Here is a 17,281-nt window from a genome sequence, read left to right as displayed (position 1 = left end):
CGAGAATAAAGGATTTCGCGAATTCATTGTATGAAATACTGAAAAGGAAAAACAGACATATATCAATGATTGTTTAACAATTTACTAAGACATAAAATAGGCGAATTTAATTTTATGAATCTCACTCCCACTATTTTAACGATTTCACCACCCTCTAGTGAAAACGGGAAACTTTTTCCTTAGTGAGAACATGGAGTCCAATTGACAAACTTATGGTCCCGAATAATATCAGCCAACCATAATTCTCAAAAGGTAGAGCCCAATTGCTTCCAAAGCAACCCCATGTATTTACCTCATGTCCAATAAGGGCCCAATAATATGACGCCGTTTAAAGTGACATGTCAAGATGACCCATCAATATTAAGTTGTGATGGACGGTCGCCATGTGGATCCCCCAATAATATGAGCCGATCCCATGGGAGTTCCACCCAACTTACAACATTTGTCGATCCAATGTACAGCTTTCCGACGGACGGGCCCCCCCAATAATATGAGCCGGACCGTATCCGCGGGTAGCATCACATACATTGACCGTTGATGGAAGGTAGGAACATTTAAACAATATTTAAATTTCCTTTATTTATCTTGATATAAATTTTAAATCATATTTAAAATGAGGGATTTTATTTATAAAAATATTTGTCTCATCATATTTAATTTATTGCATGCATTGCCGGATTCACGCAATTTATGTCTAAACATGCATACAATCATAATATCACATATTATATAGGATGATCGATTCCATTTCTAATTGACCCGTGGTTGCCAATCACGGGTCTTAGTCCAATCCTAGGTAATATGCAGTATGCAAATGCAATCCTATTACATATGCTTCCAATTTACATTTCTTCAGTCTTCATTGTCTGCTGGGCCCACCATCTTCAAATCTTGATCTCCCACTAAATCTAATGTATTTACAATAAATAACAATGACAAGTAGGGGATACATTTTTAGGGGGTGGGAACGGGCTATAAACCAAGCCCACTTTTATTACATATGACATTCATATCGGGCCATAAACCAGGCCCATTAATAAAACCAACAACAATAAAGACAAAATGTAAATTCCTAACATACACCTACAAAATTGGTCATGGCAATCGATCATCCTTATCCAATAACATTTAATTCAAAATTAATTTATTGGATAACATGCTGTGGCAATTCAAATTTAAACAAGATAAAATCATATTTTATATATAAAATCATATTTCACATATAAAATCATATTTTATCTCCATATCAAATAAAATCATATTTTATCTATAAAATCCAATTTTACAAATAAAATCATATTTTACTTAATATATCATAAGATCATATCTTATCATCAATTGTACCAAAATAATTGATTTCAAAATTCAATTTACGGATAAAATATTAAAATTTTCCAAAAATTCAAATTTATCCAAAATCAATTTTAAAATTTACGGACTCGAACAATTCGATCCGAAATCTCGTGAACCAATCAAAAACAATTTTTGACCGGACCAAAAATAAAATTTTAAATATTAAAATTAATAAAAATATAATTTTTCCCGCGGGCCGCCCGGGACACTCCCGGGCCGGCCCGCACCCGGGGCGCGGGCCGGGGGCAGCCCGGCTGCCCCCTTAGGGCAGCGCCGTGCGCTGCCCTGGGCGGCGCCGAGCGCCGCCCCGCGCAGCGCCCAGCGCTGCGCTCGGCGCCGCCCCTGGGCAGCGCCGAGCGCTGCCCTGCGCAGCGCCCAGCGCTGCGCTGGGCAGCGCACAGCGCCGCCCTGGGCGGCGCCGTGCGCCCCCTTTGGGCGGCGCCGTGCGCCGCCCGGGGCAGCAACAATTGCTGCCCCACCGGGCAGCGATCCAATCGCTGCCCGGGTTTTGCCCCGAAAAAAAAAAAATTTTTTTATTTAAAATATTTATTTTGTTTCAAAAACCGAGACTCAAAAATTTTGTACAATTGATTAATTCAATCGATTGATCTGAGCAACCTTGCTCTGATACCACTGTTGAAAAACTGGCGAGATCCCAGACCAATTACGATTGATACCCGGTGCAGCGGAAGTTTAAAAATTTTTCATGGAACGTTTCCATGGTGTGGGTATCAACCGTTCATCAATTGAATTACGTGTGTGTAAAATTTAAATAACAATTAAATAAATTTTACCTCAAATCTCGCAACGAGATTAATGGACACCAACAGAACAATTCTGCTCTTGTTGTCTCTCCCTGGAACCGATGAACGCCTTCAATCAGGTCCACGAACAGAGGTTTAATCCCTCTGATAGATTGCACTAGAAAATCTATCAGAAGTTTTCTGCGAAGAGAATACACGAATTTGATTCGTTATTCCTTACTGCGATTCAAAATCACAGACCGAAATTTTCTCGGGCAGAGGGGAGGGGTCGGCCGAAAACGTTTTTGAGAGGGGTAGGGTTTCGAAAATCCTGTCTCAAAAATTATGACCTGTTGTGTGTAATTTCTGTACTGAAATAACTTATTTATAATGCAGGCCACTAACACCTTAGGGCCCATTAGTCATAAGCTGGGGCCCGACAAGCAAAGCCCGCTCGTTCAGAAATTAATATAAAATTCATCGTGACTCCGATTGATGAAAAGATTTCACCAATGTGCACAGAAACCATTTCTGCACGTTTTAAAGTCAAAATAAATTTTCCTGAATCCGAATTCAGTGGTTTCCAAAAATGTCCATCCCTATGTCATTTTAGGAAATCCTACTCCCTTACTCTTATTTAAGAAGTCCAACTCCTTAGTTCATTAAATTTAACTCTTTAAATTTAACTATCTCAACGGGGATTAAAACTCCATTACACTGTGTGACCCTCAATGGTTCAGGGATACAGCTAGCCGTGGGCTCACAACTCCTTGTGACTCGGAACAACACTTTCCGACTTGCCCAACGAATCATGGTAAAGCGCCTAGCAACATCGCCCCATGATTCCCTAGGTATCACTGATAGTGCCTACAAGAACCAGTAGATTTTGGTTAACGTACAGTACGGTCCCTTCATCCATATATCCCGATCGAATCAACAACCATTGGTATATCGAGAGTCGCTCAAGATTCGATAACTATGCAATACATCTTGAAGATCAAATTAGTGACATCGCATGTGCTACTAAGAAACCATTTCTTAAATCACATCAAGTACTCTGGCCAGAGATTTGTCACACTAATATCTCCTCAGATCGCATAGGATATCCACACTCGTAAGTATGTGGTGAATCCTTGACAACAATGCATTGACTCCTATATGTGTCGTAACTGTACCCAATCTCGACACCTGATGACCCCCTCAGAGTCGGTAAACGAGTCAAAGTACAGTACTAGCATATAGAGTCTCCATGATGTTTCAAGTCGTAAGGACTAATGGTGTACAACCAAAACCGCGGACTTTATCCACTCGATAAGTGATAACCACTTGGAAAGTCCGGATAGGGTAGTTCGACTATTCATCCTATGAATATCCATTTGCATGCTTCGAACATCTCCATGTTCCCTACCAATGAAACGTGGTACTACGCATCGCAAATGCTAGTCTCAAACTCGAGCGATCCTTATCCTTATTATCGGACGGCTCAATCGGCTAGGAACGGTTTTAGAATATACAGTGACTATAAGATGTATTTCATGATAGACATCTCCATGTTCTACCACATCTTACATACACTATAGTATATTCAAGGTCTTTATCAAAACAACAATAGTATATCACAATATAACAATATGAAGTAATATAAAGTCATTGCCATAAAAGTGTAAATAATATTAAACAAAAGATTGTTTATACAAAGAGTCAACAAAGCCCATAGCCACACAGTTGGCTCACTGGGCACCCACTCTTACATTTACACTTATCAATGCTGACAAGTCATGTAGGATTTTAGATAAATTCAGCCTATTTGCAATGTAGCCACTCGAAACATCATAAACTGCAATTCAGTCCTTAGCCTTCTTTTTAATTCAATTTCAATCCTAAATAATTTAAGAATATTAGAATTTAAATCAAAACTCTAAATATTCCCAAATTAAATATGTAGTAGCCCGTACCTGAATTTGGTGATTAAGTGTTCATCACTCCAATAAATCATGTTAGATGAGTTAAACGTGATTAAGAAAACTTCTAATGGATAAACGGAGTCCGTAAATAGACTCAGAATGATCAAAAATGGTCCGGAGGGTCAGGAGGAACGGACGCAACGTTCGGGGATCGGACGCAACATTCGTACCATCAGAATGCGTCATTGCTTACACACTTGATGGGACATCGGAAGCAACGAAGGAGAACGGAAGAAACGTTCGTCGGACGAACGGACGCAACGATGAGGAACGGACGTTGTTCGTTGTCTATAAATAAAGGTGCCGAGCCTCAGTTTCAGATGCAACAATCACCTCTTCTCTCTCGATTCCTTAGTCTTCTAGCTTAGATCTAGAGAATTCTAGGCATCCCATTGGGAATTCGGAAGTGGCATAGCGATCCAGGCGTCGCAGCGGAGCTGTGGCCTAGTTTGAGGCAAGCGACAGCAACGGGCTGACGACGGACGCAGGTATAGCTTTTGCTTCCTAAAAATATTTAGGAGTATGCAATAGCTTAGTTAAGGCTTTTAGAGCACTTTAATGATATTAGTATCATTTGGCAGTGTAGTGCGGATTGTAGGCGTGGACCTAGAGATGATAGAGCTTGCCTAGTATTTGAGGTACGAAAGTATTGTTCGAGATATCCTGACTGAGTATGCATGTATTATGTGACTGCATGATTTATATGACATGATTATATGCTGCATACATTTTCATCTTGAGCTATATCTTTTGAGATGTCTGTTAGTAGGGTTCTACCCTATCCTGTTAGTGGATTGACTTCCATCGATTTGGGTCCGAAGTATCCACTGGTTATCGGTATGTGTGCCACCTCCTGAAGCGACGGCACAGCGTGCTACATACTAGGGCCCGATTTGTCTTTGTTATCTGATTCTTGACCTATAGTCAGTAGGAAGTACACTTGTATTCATGTATACTCATACTCTCGTGCTGAGCATTTTATGCTCACGTCTCGTACTCTGTGTTTCTGGACACCCTATTCCATGGGGCAGGTTAGCGATTGGATGAGGCGGGTGGATCCAAGAGGGGCTAGGCAGTGGTTGGCCAGCTGGAGATTCGCCTAGGGTTTAATTCTTTTTGTATTGGGTTGATACAACGTTCTATTTGGTTGTATAAATATTTGGGTATTTGCAGATTCCTTTCCTTGGGATTTTATTAATGTTTATTGTTTCCGCAGCTTAATTCTGGTTTACTGTTTGATTAAGTTAATTGCATGCCTAAGTTCTGTTTAGTAGGTGATCTCGGTAAGGGTCACTACATTTATGGTATCAGAGCATGCATAGTATTCTTGGGATTTAGATTCTGCATAAGATAACCGTGAGGTAATTTTGTAGATGGCGGATCGCGATGATCAGAGTAGCCATGGCAGTATTGGTGGATGTTGGGGCGATGCCGATCGAGAGAGTCGTAGAGAACGCCATCATCGTCGCCATGATGATCAGTGTTTCAGTGGGTCCTAAGACCTTGGTTGGAGGCGAGTCTCCGAAGGATGCGGAGAACTGGCTAGATCGTATGGAGACGAATTTTTAGATGTTTCACTGTACTGAGGATCAGAAGATGGAGACGCTTGGTTATCTTCTGGATGGGCTAGCCCGGAAGTGGTGGAGATTCACTTCTGCACCCTTTGTTGCGGCGAGAGGAGTTGCCACTTGGGCTGAGTTCCGCACAGCTTTTCAGAAGCTGTATTTTCCTCCTGCACTCCGTCAGATGAAGGCGGGTGAGCTACTGAGTCTGCGTCAGGGAGCCATGTCGATTGACGAGTATCAGCAGAAGTTCTTTGATCTGTTATCCTATTGCCCCGAGATTGCTGATAGCTCTGAGATGAAGTACAATCTTTTCCTACAGGGCCTTAACCCGGAGATTCATGACCGTGTGGCGGTCGGTGATGATATGACCTACGAGGGTTTGGTGAGCCATTGTCACCAAGCGGAGGATAGCATTCGGCATAACAGGTCTTTCTCTCAGTCTAGGCATGCAAGTTCATTGGGTCCCCGTGCTCAGTCTTTCAAGAAGTCCGGATCCACTTCTTCTTCCTCTGGTTCCGCCGGTGTTGTTCATTTTGGAAAGAAGGAGAAGTGCGACCATTGTGGGAAGAACCATCCGTCAGACAAATGCCGTAGAGCTTTTGGAGCATGTTTTCGTTGTGGAGAGGTTGGTCATCTCCGGAGGGATTGTCCATTAGCTGGGGGAGGCGGTTCTGGTTCTGGTTCTGGTTCGGGATCGGGTTCTCAGGCTTCCGTTCAGTAGAGGTCGCAGGGATAGTCCGTTGGGAGTTCTCACTTGAAGCCGCAGGCTTCTGGCCAGGTGTTTGCCTTGAGGCATGAACAGGCAGTGGAGGAGAATGAGAAGGTCATCGCAGGTACATTTTTGTTATACGGCATACCTGCTCTTGTACTTATTGACACTGGTGCATCTCATTCCTTCATTTCTGCACGTTTTGTTAAGAGACATAAGTTACCATGCATTGCACTAGACATAGTAGTTTCTGTTTCTACTCCGACGGGCCAATCTGCTTTGGATAAACGTCTAGTGATGGGTTGCCATTTAGAGTTCGAAGGGAACATTCTGATAGCGAATCTCATGGTTCTTTCGATGGATGATTTCGATTGTATTTTGGGGATAGACATGCTAACTACAAACGAGCTTCAGTGGGCTGCTACCAGAGATTAGTACGCTTTCATCCGGATAGGAGTGATAGCTGGTTTTTCTATGGTGAGGGAGCGCAACCCCCGATGCCCTTGGTATCAGCTTTGAGAGCCTGTCGAGCTCTAGAGTTTGGCGGGGAAGGTTACCTCATCTATGCAGTTGATTTGTCCACTGAGAGCATTTGGATAGAGAGTATTCCTGTTGTGGATGAATTCCCAGATGTATTTCCAGATGAGATTCCTGGTTTTCCTCCTGCTAGGGAAGTCGAGTTTGGCATAGAGTTGATGTCGGGTACTTTGCCTATTTCTCGAGCACCTTATCGTCTAGATCCATCATAGATGCGAGAGTTGAAGAATCAGTTACAGGATCTTTTGGACAAGGGGTACATTCGTCCTAGTGTATATCCTTGGGGAGCTCCTGTTCTCTTTGTGAAGAAGAAGGATGGGTCTATGCGGTTGTGCATTGACTATCGGCAGCTGAACCGAGTTGCTGTGAAGAACAAGTATCCTTTGCCTCGTATCGATGACTTGTTTGATCAGCTGCAGGGTACTTCGGTTTAATCCAAGATTGACTTGAGATCTGGGTATCATCAGATGAGAGTCCGAGATCAGAACATAGCCAAGATGGGCATTACGAGTTTCTAGTGATGCCATTTGGATTGACTAACGCGCCGACTATATTTATGGATATGATGAACCGTGTCTTCAAGAAGTTTTTGGACAAGTTTGTCGTGATATTTATTGACGACATTTTGGTTTATTCGCGCGATGCAAACGAGCATGTTTCTCACTTGCGATTGGTACTGTAGACTCTTCGAGATGAGCAGTTGTACGCCAAATTGAGAAAGTGTGAGTTCTGGATGGATCGAGTGGTCTTTCTCGGCCATATCATATCCAGGGAGGGGATTTCTGTTGATCCGAGCAATATCGAGGCTGTGCTTAATTTGTCGTGTTCGACGACAGTTGCTGAGATCCGTAGTTTTCTGGATCTAGCAGGTTATTATCGTCGCTTCATTACGAACTTCTTGCAGCTAGCTCGACCTTTGACGCAGCTTACCCGCAAGGGTGTTGATTTCGAGTGGTCCTCAGAGTGCGAGGAGAATTTTTGTGAGCTTTGACGGCGGTTGACTTCTGCACCAGTATTGGCATTACCTTCAGGATCTGGAGGGTATATAGATGCTTCTCTTCAGGGGTTAGGTTGTGTTCTGACTCAGAATGGGCATGTGATTGCATACACTTCTAGACAGTTGAAGTTGAACGAAGACAATTATCCAGTTCATTATTTGGAGTTGGCAGCTATTGTGTTCGCTTTGAAGATCTAGCGTCATTATATGTATGGTGAGAAATTTAAGATCTTCACCGACCACAAGAGTCTCAAGTATTTGTTCACTCAGGCGGAGTTGAACATGAGGCAGAGAAATTGGATGGACTTGATTAAGGACTATGATTGTGAGATTAAGTACCATCTGGGAGCTGCTAATCTCACTGCTGATGCATTGAGTCGCAAGGTGCGACTATCTGCACTTCAGAATTGTTCAATGTCTAGTGCGATCGGGGATTGTTGTTCTTCAGGGTATACCTTCAAGCACAAGAAAGGTATGCAGAGTATCCAGATGTTTGCGAATACTATCTGAGCCAGCTTTGTATTCGCGCATTCGGGATGCTCAGATGTCTGATTCGAAGACCCAGCATTTGGCTCGTCTAGCCAACGAGGGTAGTACGTCTGGATTTCACTATCAGTCAGATGGTTTCTATGTTTGTCTGGTAGACTTGTGATTCCGAAGGATGAAGAGTTGCGAGAGGAGATCCTGTCTCAGGCACATCGCACTAAGTTGAGTATTCATCCGGGGAGCAACAAGATGTAAAAGGGTCTAAGTACTCGGTTTTGGTGGAAAGGAATGAAACGCAGCGTGTATCAGTATGTTTTGAGATGCTTGGTTTGTCAGCAGGTCAAGACAGAACACCGATGACATGGAGGTTTGCTTCACAGTCTGCCTATTCCTGAGTGGAAATGGGAGCTTATCACGATGGATTTTGTGACCCATTTGCCGGTATCCTCAAGGAATTATGATGCTATCTGGGTTGTGGTGGACCGACTCACCAAGTCAGCGCATTTCATTGCCTATAGCCGAGAGTACTCTGTGGATCGTATGACTCGATTGTACATTCAGGAGATCGTTCGACTTCATGGAGTGCCTGTGAGCATTGTCAGCGATCGAGCCCCCAGGTTTACTTCAAGATTCTGGGGGAGTGTTCAGCGTGCGATGGGCACTACTCTTAGTTTGAGTACTGCCTATCATCCGGAGATAGATGGTCAGTCAGAGCGCACTATCCGTAATTTGGAGGATATGCTTCGAGCATGCGTCATGGACTTTGGTTCAGCCTGGCAGGATCATTTGCCATTGATTGAGTTCGCGTACAACAATAGCTATCATACTAGCATTGGGATGACAACTTTTGAGGCGTTGTACGGGCGACGTTGTCGTACTCCACTCTTCTGGGAAGAAGTGTGGGAGCGACAGGCTGAAGGACCAGAGTTAGTTCAGCAGACAGCAGATGTTGTTGATCAGATCAAGAAACGGATTAAGATTGTACAGGATCGTCAGGCCAGCTATGCAAACACTAAGTGTAGGCCTTTGCAGTTTGATGTAGGGGAAAAAGTGTTTATGAGAGTTTCAACTTTCCGCAGGATTCTCAGATTTGGCCTCAAGGGCAAGTTGTCTCCCAGATTTATCGGTCCGTTTGAGATCTTGGAGAGCATTGGCGATTTAGCGTATCGTCTAGCTTTGCCACCATATCTGTCCAGTATTCACGACGTGTTCCACGTATCTCTGTTGCGAAGGTATGTGACGGATCAGTCTCATATTCTGCAGCCGTCTGAAGTTCAGGTGGATACAGATTTGACTTATGTAGAGAGACCTATTCGTATCCTAGATCATAAGGATAAGGTCTTGCAGAATAAAGTCATTCCTCTGGTTTTAGTTCAGTGGCAGCGCCGAGGCACTGAGAAAGCCACTTGGGAGCTGGAAAGCAGGATGCGTTCAGAACATCCTGAGTTGTTTTGATTTCATTTTCCAGATGAATTCATTTATGAACTCTGTAAATTCTGATTGAATAAAGAATGTTTCTGCATGTTGTTTTACATTCAGTACTTAAGATCTGATTTCAAGGACGAAATATCTTAAGTGGGGGAGATTGTAGTAGCCCGTACCCAAATTTGGTGATTAAGTGTTAATCACTCCAATAAATCATGTTAGATGAGTTAAAAGTGATTAAGGAAACTTCTAATGGATAAACGGAGTCCGAAAATAAACCCAAAATGATCAAAAATGGTTCGGAGGGTCAGGAGGAACGGACGCAACATTTGTGCCATCAGAATGCGTCATTGCTTATGCACTTGACGGGACATTGGAAGCAACGAAGGAGAACGAAAGCAACGTTTGTCGGACGAACGGACGCAACGATGAGGAACGGATGTTCCGTTTGTTGTCTAGAAATAGAGGTGCGGAGCCTCAGATGCACCAATCACCTCTTCTCTCTAGATTCCTTAGTATTCTAGCTTAGATCTAAAGAATTCTAGGCATCCCATTGGGAATCCGGAAGTGGCGTAGCGATCCAGGCATCGCAGCGGAGCTGTGGCCTAGTTTTGAGGCAAGCGACAGCAACGGGCTGACGACGGACGCAAGTATAGATTTTGCTTCCTAAAAATATTTAGGAGTATGCAATAGCTTAGTTAAGGCTTTTAGAGAACTTTAATGATATTAGTATCATTTGGCAGTGTAGTGCGGATTGTAGGCGTGGACCTAGAGCTGGTAGATCTTGCCTAGTATTTGAGGTACGAAAGTACTGTTCGAGATATCCTGACTGAATATACATGTATTATGTGACTGCATGATTTATATGACATGATTATATGATGCATACATTTTCATCTTGAGCTATCTATTTTGAGATGTCTGTTAGTAGGGTTCTACCCTATCCTATTAGTGGATGGACTTTCATCGATTTGGGTCCGGATTATCCACTGGTTATCGGTATGTGTGCCACCTCCTGAAACGATAGCACAGTATGCTACATACTAGGGCCCGGTCTATTTTTGTTATCTGATTCTTGACCTCTAGTCAGTAGGCGGTACACTTGCATTCATGTATACTCATACTCTCGTGCTGAGCGCTTTATTCTCACGTCCTGTACTCTGTGTTTCTGGACACCCTATTTTATGGGGCAGGTTTGCGATTGGATGAGGCGGGTGGATCCAAGAGGGGCTAGGCAGTAGTTGGCCAGCTAGAGCTTCGCCTTGGGTTTTATTCTTTTTGTATTGGGTTGATACAGCGTTCAATTTGGTTGTATAATTATTTGGGTATTTGCAGATTTCTTTCCTTGGGATTGTATTAATGTTTATTGTTTCCGCAACTTAATTTTGGTTTACTATTTGATTAAGTTAATTGCATGCTTAAGTTTTGTTTAGTAGGTGATCTCGGTAAGGGTCACTACAAAATATACTCGTATTAAAATTAAATAATCTCGAATTCAATTAAATAATCCCGGGCCTTACATTTCTCCCTCACTAAGACATGAGTTCGTCCTCAAATTCATAAGCAATCTAAATATGCAGTCGGTATACACATAAGAATAAAGAATAACAAAAAACTGAATAAGAACTCATATCAGTGGAATAGATAGGGAAATCTCTGCCTCATGTCATATTCAATTTCCCATGTCGCTTCTTCAACTCCGTGCCGACTCCATTGAATCTTCACCAATGGAATGGTCTTTGTTTGGAGTTGCTTTCTTTCCTATCAAGTATCTGAATAGGCTGTTCAAAGTAGCTAAGAGTTTCATCTAATTCAGCTTTATCAGGTTGCAAGATATGAGATTCATCAGGTTGATACTTCCGAAGCATAGAGACATGAAATACATCATGGATACTAGATAAAGATGTAGGAAGAGCGAGTCAATAAGCAAGATTTCCTATCTTCTCGAATATCTCATACGACCCAATAAATAATGGAGATAACTTTCCTCGCTTGCCAAATTGAACTGTGCCCCTGAAAGGTGAAATTTTCAAGAACACTCTATCTCTCTGTTCAAAAAATAACGGCCCCATCGATTTGGGTCCGGCGTATCCACTAGTATTTTTGTATGTGAGCCACCTCCTGAAGCAATGGCACAACGTGCTACATACCAGGGCCCAGTCTGTCTTTGTTATCTGATTCTTGACCTCTAGTCAGTAGGCGGTACACTTGCATTCATGTATACTCATACTCTTGTGCTGAGCGTTTTATGCTCACGTCTCGTACTCTGTGTTTTTGGACACCCTATTCCATGGGGCAGGTTTGCGATTGGATGAGGCGGGTGGATCCAAGAGGAGCTAGGCAGTGGATGGCCAGTTGGAGCTTCGCTTAGGGTTTATTCTTTTTGTATTGGGTTGATACAGCGTTTGATTTGGTTGTATAACTATTTGGGTATTTGCAGATTCCTTTCCTTGGGATTGTATTAATATTTATTGTTTCCGCAGCTTATTCTGGTTTACTGTTTAATTAAGTTAATTGCATGCCTAAGTTCTATTTAGTAGGTGATCTTGGTAAGGGTCACTACAGTTGCGCCTCTTGCTCCTTCCAAACTTTCAGATTTCTCCCCGATCTCGATCCGTCCGTTGGAATTTATTTCGGAAGGCAGTTTAGCGATCACCGCAGCGAGAGCTTCATTCTATTGTAAGTTTTTCTTTGATCAGATACACTTCTATTTTTGGATGTCGTTAGAATTGATTGAGTTTTGGTTATGTTGTTCTTGACAGAGTTCTGATCGTTTATTCTTAGTCGGTTTTGAATTAGAGCGTCGTTCGGATTTGTTATGATTTTTGGAAGCTATTTCGAAAATTGAGTTTTGAAATTTGTTGGGTTTGAGCCTTTATTGTTGTATTAGCATTGATATGAGTTGATATCGATATTATATTGATTTCTGTGTTTCCGGTTTGATCAATTTATAGCTGTTATGCCGCCGGTTTGAGTTTTAGGGATTTTGAACCATTTGAGTTGTTGAACTTGGCTATTGAGTTTTGATCATCGTTGTTGATCTTCTTTTCCTCCGTACAAATTTTTTTGGAGTTTGTCGAGCCCAGAGTTAGCATCAGTCGATCGTCGAAGAGTTGGACGAAGAGCGGTAAAGAGTTTACTAGAGCGTTGTTGTTATTTAGGTTGTTTAGATTTTGATATAACCTCTTTTGTAGAGTATCCAGAGTTGGAGCTACTTGCATTGAAAGGTACAAGCAGTCATCTTTTAGCAGGATAGCATAATCGGGACAGTTGGTTCTTGAGTTTTCCCCTTAAAATCACATACTTGCATAAATACTTGTTCTAGAATGTGGAGCATGTATTTTGTTGTTTGAACTTTGTTATATGGCTTAATGTTTTATGTTTTCTTATGCATTCATCTTGAGCCAAACCTTTGATTTGTCGGGCAGAACGTCCCTTTTTATTTAGACATTTTGGGGGCTATGTTGCGAGTGGCCTGGGTTGTAGAAGTTCACCTAGTGTCAGCGTACTCCTCATAATCGCACCAAAGTCTAGGGGTGTGAGATACGTGGCACCACCTTGATTGGGAGAGTCGGTGAGTTGTAACGTGGTCTCATCCTTGGGATCCCAAAAGCATAGCATCAATCCCTTGTTTATCAGAGTTGATACCCCGATTTTAAAGACATGCATTTCATTCGTATTAACGTTGAATATGTTGTTGTCTTGAAATCATTTTGTTGTTATATTACTTGTTTGTGTGATATGTGGCTTTTACTGGGAATATCATTCTCACCGGAGTTATTCGGCTATTTCTTTGTTTTGTATGTGTACTTGGCAACAGGTGGGGTAGGATCAACTCAGCGAAGACCTGGTTAGCATCAATAATGAGAGATAGAAGTGGGACTCGGTTTAAAAGTCGAATCAACATGTCAATCTAGTTTATGATTTGAAGCATGTTAGAACTCTTACTTTTTGTTGTTTGTAGTTTCTATTATTCGAATATTATGGATTGAATTTGGTCGTTTCATGTAATATGTATATTGTTATGTTTGGAATGAATTTGGCTTGAGTTGGTAAGTTAAATTCTGGTTTTTATGTTCTGGTGCAGGGGGCGCTCGATCTGTAGTTTTTAGCAGACCGAGCGTACCCCCCGTTTGAGTAAACAACAAGGTTGTTGTTTTGGCCGCGCCCGCGTGGTTGTTTTCTACCGCCCGAGCGCGGCACCCCCTTTTTTTTTAAAAAAAAAACTTATTGCTTTTAATCTTGGATCTTGTATGCTCTATTGTTGTTTAATCCGATATTAGATGTTTAGAACCAAGATCTCACATTGCCCCTCTGATTGATAGGGATATCGAGATTTCCCCCGACACCGATCTACACGTCTGATTTGGTAGTGATCCCGAGATTTCTCCCGGCACTGTACTACACGCCTGATTTGGTAGGGGAGCTGAGATGTCTCCCAGCCACACACTACATGTCTAATTTTTTCAAGTGAGCCAGGGCATCCCCCGACCGACATTGCACGTCTAAGTCACTACCAAATTACCTCATTCATTTACTTTACCTTTAATTTAACCTTTTCACAGTTTACTTTCCATCTTTTCACCTTTTCATCATTTATACTTCGGGACTAGAATATGAATAATTTTGAAATTAACTCACGCGAAGGATAAAGGCATTGAATGTAAAGACACGATCCAGAATGATAATATAAACTTTGAATCATGGATGAATGACGCGTAGTTGGCCACCTCTAAACTTATAAACTTCCTTAGAATCTCTTATACTTATCCCATATAATGAGTCAAGACAGGCGTTAGACCCGTACGGCTCATAAACTAGCCCATCCTTATCCGAACGACCTCTCGTTCGAACCAAAATCTCATAAACAACTTAAATAATTTCTAGGATCATTCCTTAACCTCTAAAGTAAGCCCGATCAGCCCGTTCACTTTGAGTTTTCGGACAGCCCCTAAACTTTCCCAAAAACTGCTCTAACCACCTCAACTTAATTAGCCCTTATCTTACCCGAAAATTACCCGAATTTTGCCCGACTTGAACCGACACGACCCCAACATCATACACTTTAATTAGGACAAGGTTACCCCCCGTCCAGGTCTCTAAACTCCAACATTCAGAACCAATTACTATAGACCAACCGTATGGAAAACAAAAAATCTGCACTAGCCCTTATTAACTTAACCCCATTAAAACCCGTCAATGAATGACTAACCCACATTAAGACCTTCTAGAAATCAACTAGGACTTTCTTTTGACCAAGAGGACCCTTGAATCTAGCCTCGTGCCCGAATCTAGCTCAAGTCAAGATTTAACCTGACATGTTTCCCCGATCAACCCAAACGCCACAACCAAGTTCCTAACCTAAAATCCTCTTACTCCAGCCCTTAACACCCATCAAATACACTGCCAAGACCACATTTACACCTTTATAAATCAACATGGGCAGCCCCTTCACAAATTCATTCATTACATCAAAATTCAAGTTCAAATGCCCACAATATCAAGTCGAATTTGTTGCTTTTCAATATATAACTTCAAGGGCATAACATAACATGATATATAACTCATATCCAACCATACACACATGCAAATGGATCTAATAAAACACATGAACATTCTGATTTTTCATAAAATTTTTGGAAAGTCATAATTAAATGCAAGTTTCTAACCCAAATCAATCCACAACACATTCTAACAATTATGAAATGAAATTTTCAAAAATTACAATTCATGCCTACTGATTTTTCACCAAAATAAACCGTCCCATACACATATATTGATGCAAAATTCGAAATTAATCATGATTTGTGCAAAGAAAATATTGTCCTATGCTTGGTGGCAAAAAAAATACAAAGATCTTGCCTAATCTTGCAAGAACAAGAGAAAAATGAGGGCTGGAGCTCCACGTCCATCAGCTAAACCAACCTCCAAGGGGTGGCTCCAGGGCGGCACAGTGGTGGGGGAGGGTCGCCGGTGGCTGGTGGCGGCTAGGAGTGGTGGCTGATGGATTTTGGAGGGAGCTTGAGGGAGAGAGGCTGCCAAGGGGGCTAGGGTTTGGGAGAATGGGTTTAATTTGTGTTTTGTAGATTATTCTATGTGTAGTGTGTGTATATGTATTAGTGTGTGTATATATAAGTAGGTGGTGTGAGTGTGGTGTGTACTAAAAAGTGTTACTAGACTTATAAAAGTGTCATTCTTACTATTACAACTTTTACTCTACAAGTTTTGCACCTAATTTAAATTTATAAGTTTAAAAGTCCTAAAATTAAATTTAAGAATTGAAATTTTACTAGTTTGGGTCCGAAAAAGCTAATTTTGAGAAATAAAGAAAGTTATGCTTAAGAATGCACCTACGCGATTTTTGACACCCAAAATTTTTTAAAATAAAATTCCATTTTTATTTCCCTCAACTCCCATAAATTTTAGTCCTCAAAATTAAAATTTAAGGTTTTTTCATCAAGTCCACCATCATCGTGTGCCGGAGCCGAAGATCACTGAACTCAAGAATAATAAACTTAATAATTAAGCAAATAAACATTTGAAAGAATTTAAACACTAATTTAGAAATTAAAATCAATACATTAATTGTTTTGATGCCACAGTGATAAATAAAATATTTAAATAATAAATAGAGCGATTAAAATCATTTAAATAAACTAAATTATTGTTTAAAAGTCATTTAAATAAATACACAAGCAAAAAATAAAAACCTTTAAAACGACTTGGAAAGTTAAAATTATTTAAATAAATAAACTAAGCATTTAAAATGATTTAAAATAACTAACCGCTAAACTTAAGTTATTTAAAATAAATAAGTTGGACAATAAAAAATATTTAAATAAATAATCTAAACAGTTTAAATCATTTAAATGACTATCCAATAAACTAAATTTATTATAAATAAATAAGCGGGACAGTTAGGATCATTTAAATGAATAAACTAAATAATTAAAATTATTTATTTAAGCAAGTTTAAACCTTTAAAATATTTTAAAAAAATTAAGTTGCAAAATTAAAATCATTTGAATAAATAATTAATATTTTATTAACAAATGATTCATATAAAGAATTTTAAATCGATTAAACTTAAAAATAACAATCATAATATTTATTTAATTTAATTCTTGCGATTTAGTAAATTGGATTTTTAGTTACTACAATTCCTTCCCCCCTTAAATGAAATTTCGTCCTCGAAATTTAAAACTTACTAAATAGGTCCAGATACAAACAATTAGGTCAGCACTAAATCTTCTAACTCTTCCCTATTTGAGTCGGCTCTAGTTAGCTTTCGTTGCACACTCTGATTCTTATTGATATTTATACCATCAAGGATATGTCTAACTTCTGCTGCAAAAAATAAATTCACAATTCTTATTTGTTCCCAACTGATGGTATCCTAAGAGAAATTTCTAATAACTATTTCAATGTGACCTTATGAGGTTGAATTCTCCACCTAATGACCTAAAATATCTGATACTTTCTTTGGTTCAACAACCTTAAAT

Source organism: Henckelia pumila, chromosome 3 (assembly GCF_033568475.1).
Source record: "Henckelia pumila isolate YLH828 chromosome 3, ASM3356847v2, whole genome shotgun sequence".
Taxonomy (NCBI): domain Eukaryota; kingdom Viridiplantae; phylum Streptophyta; class Magnoliopsida; order Lamiales; family Gesneriaceae; genus Henckelia; species Henckelia pumila.
This window is presented reverse-complemented; position numbering follows the sequence as displayed.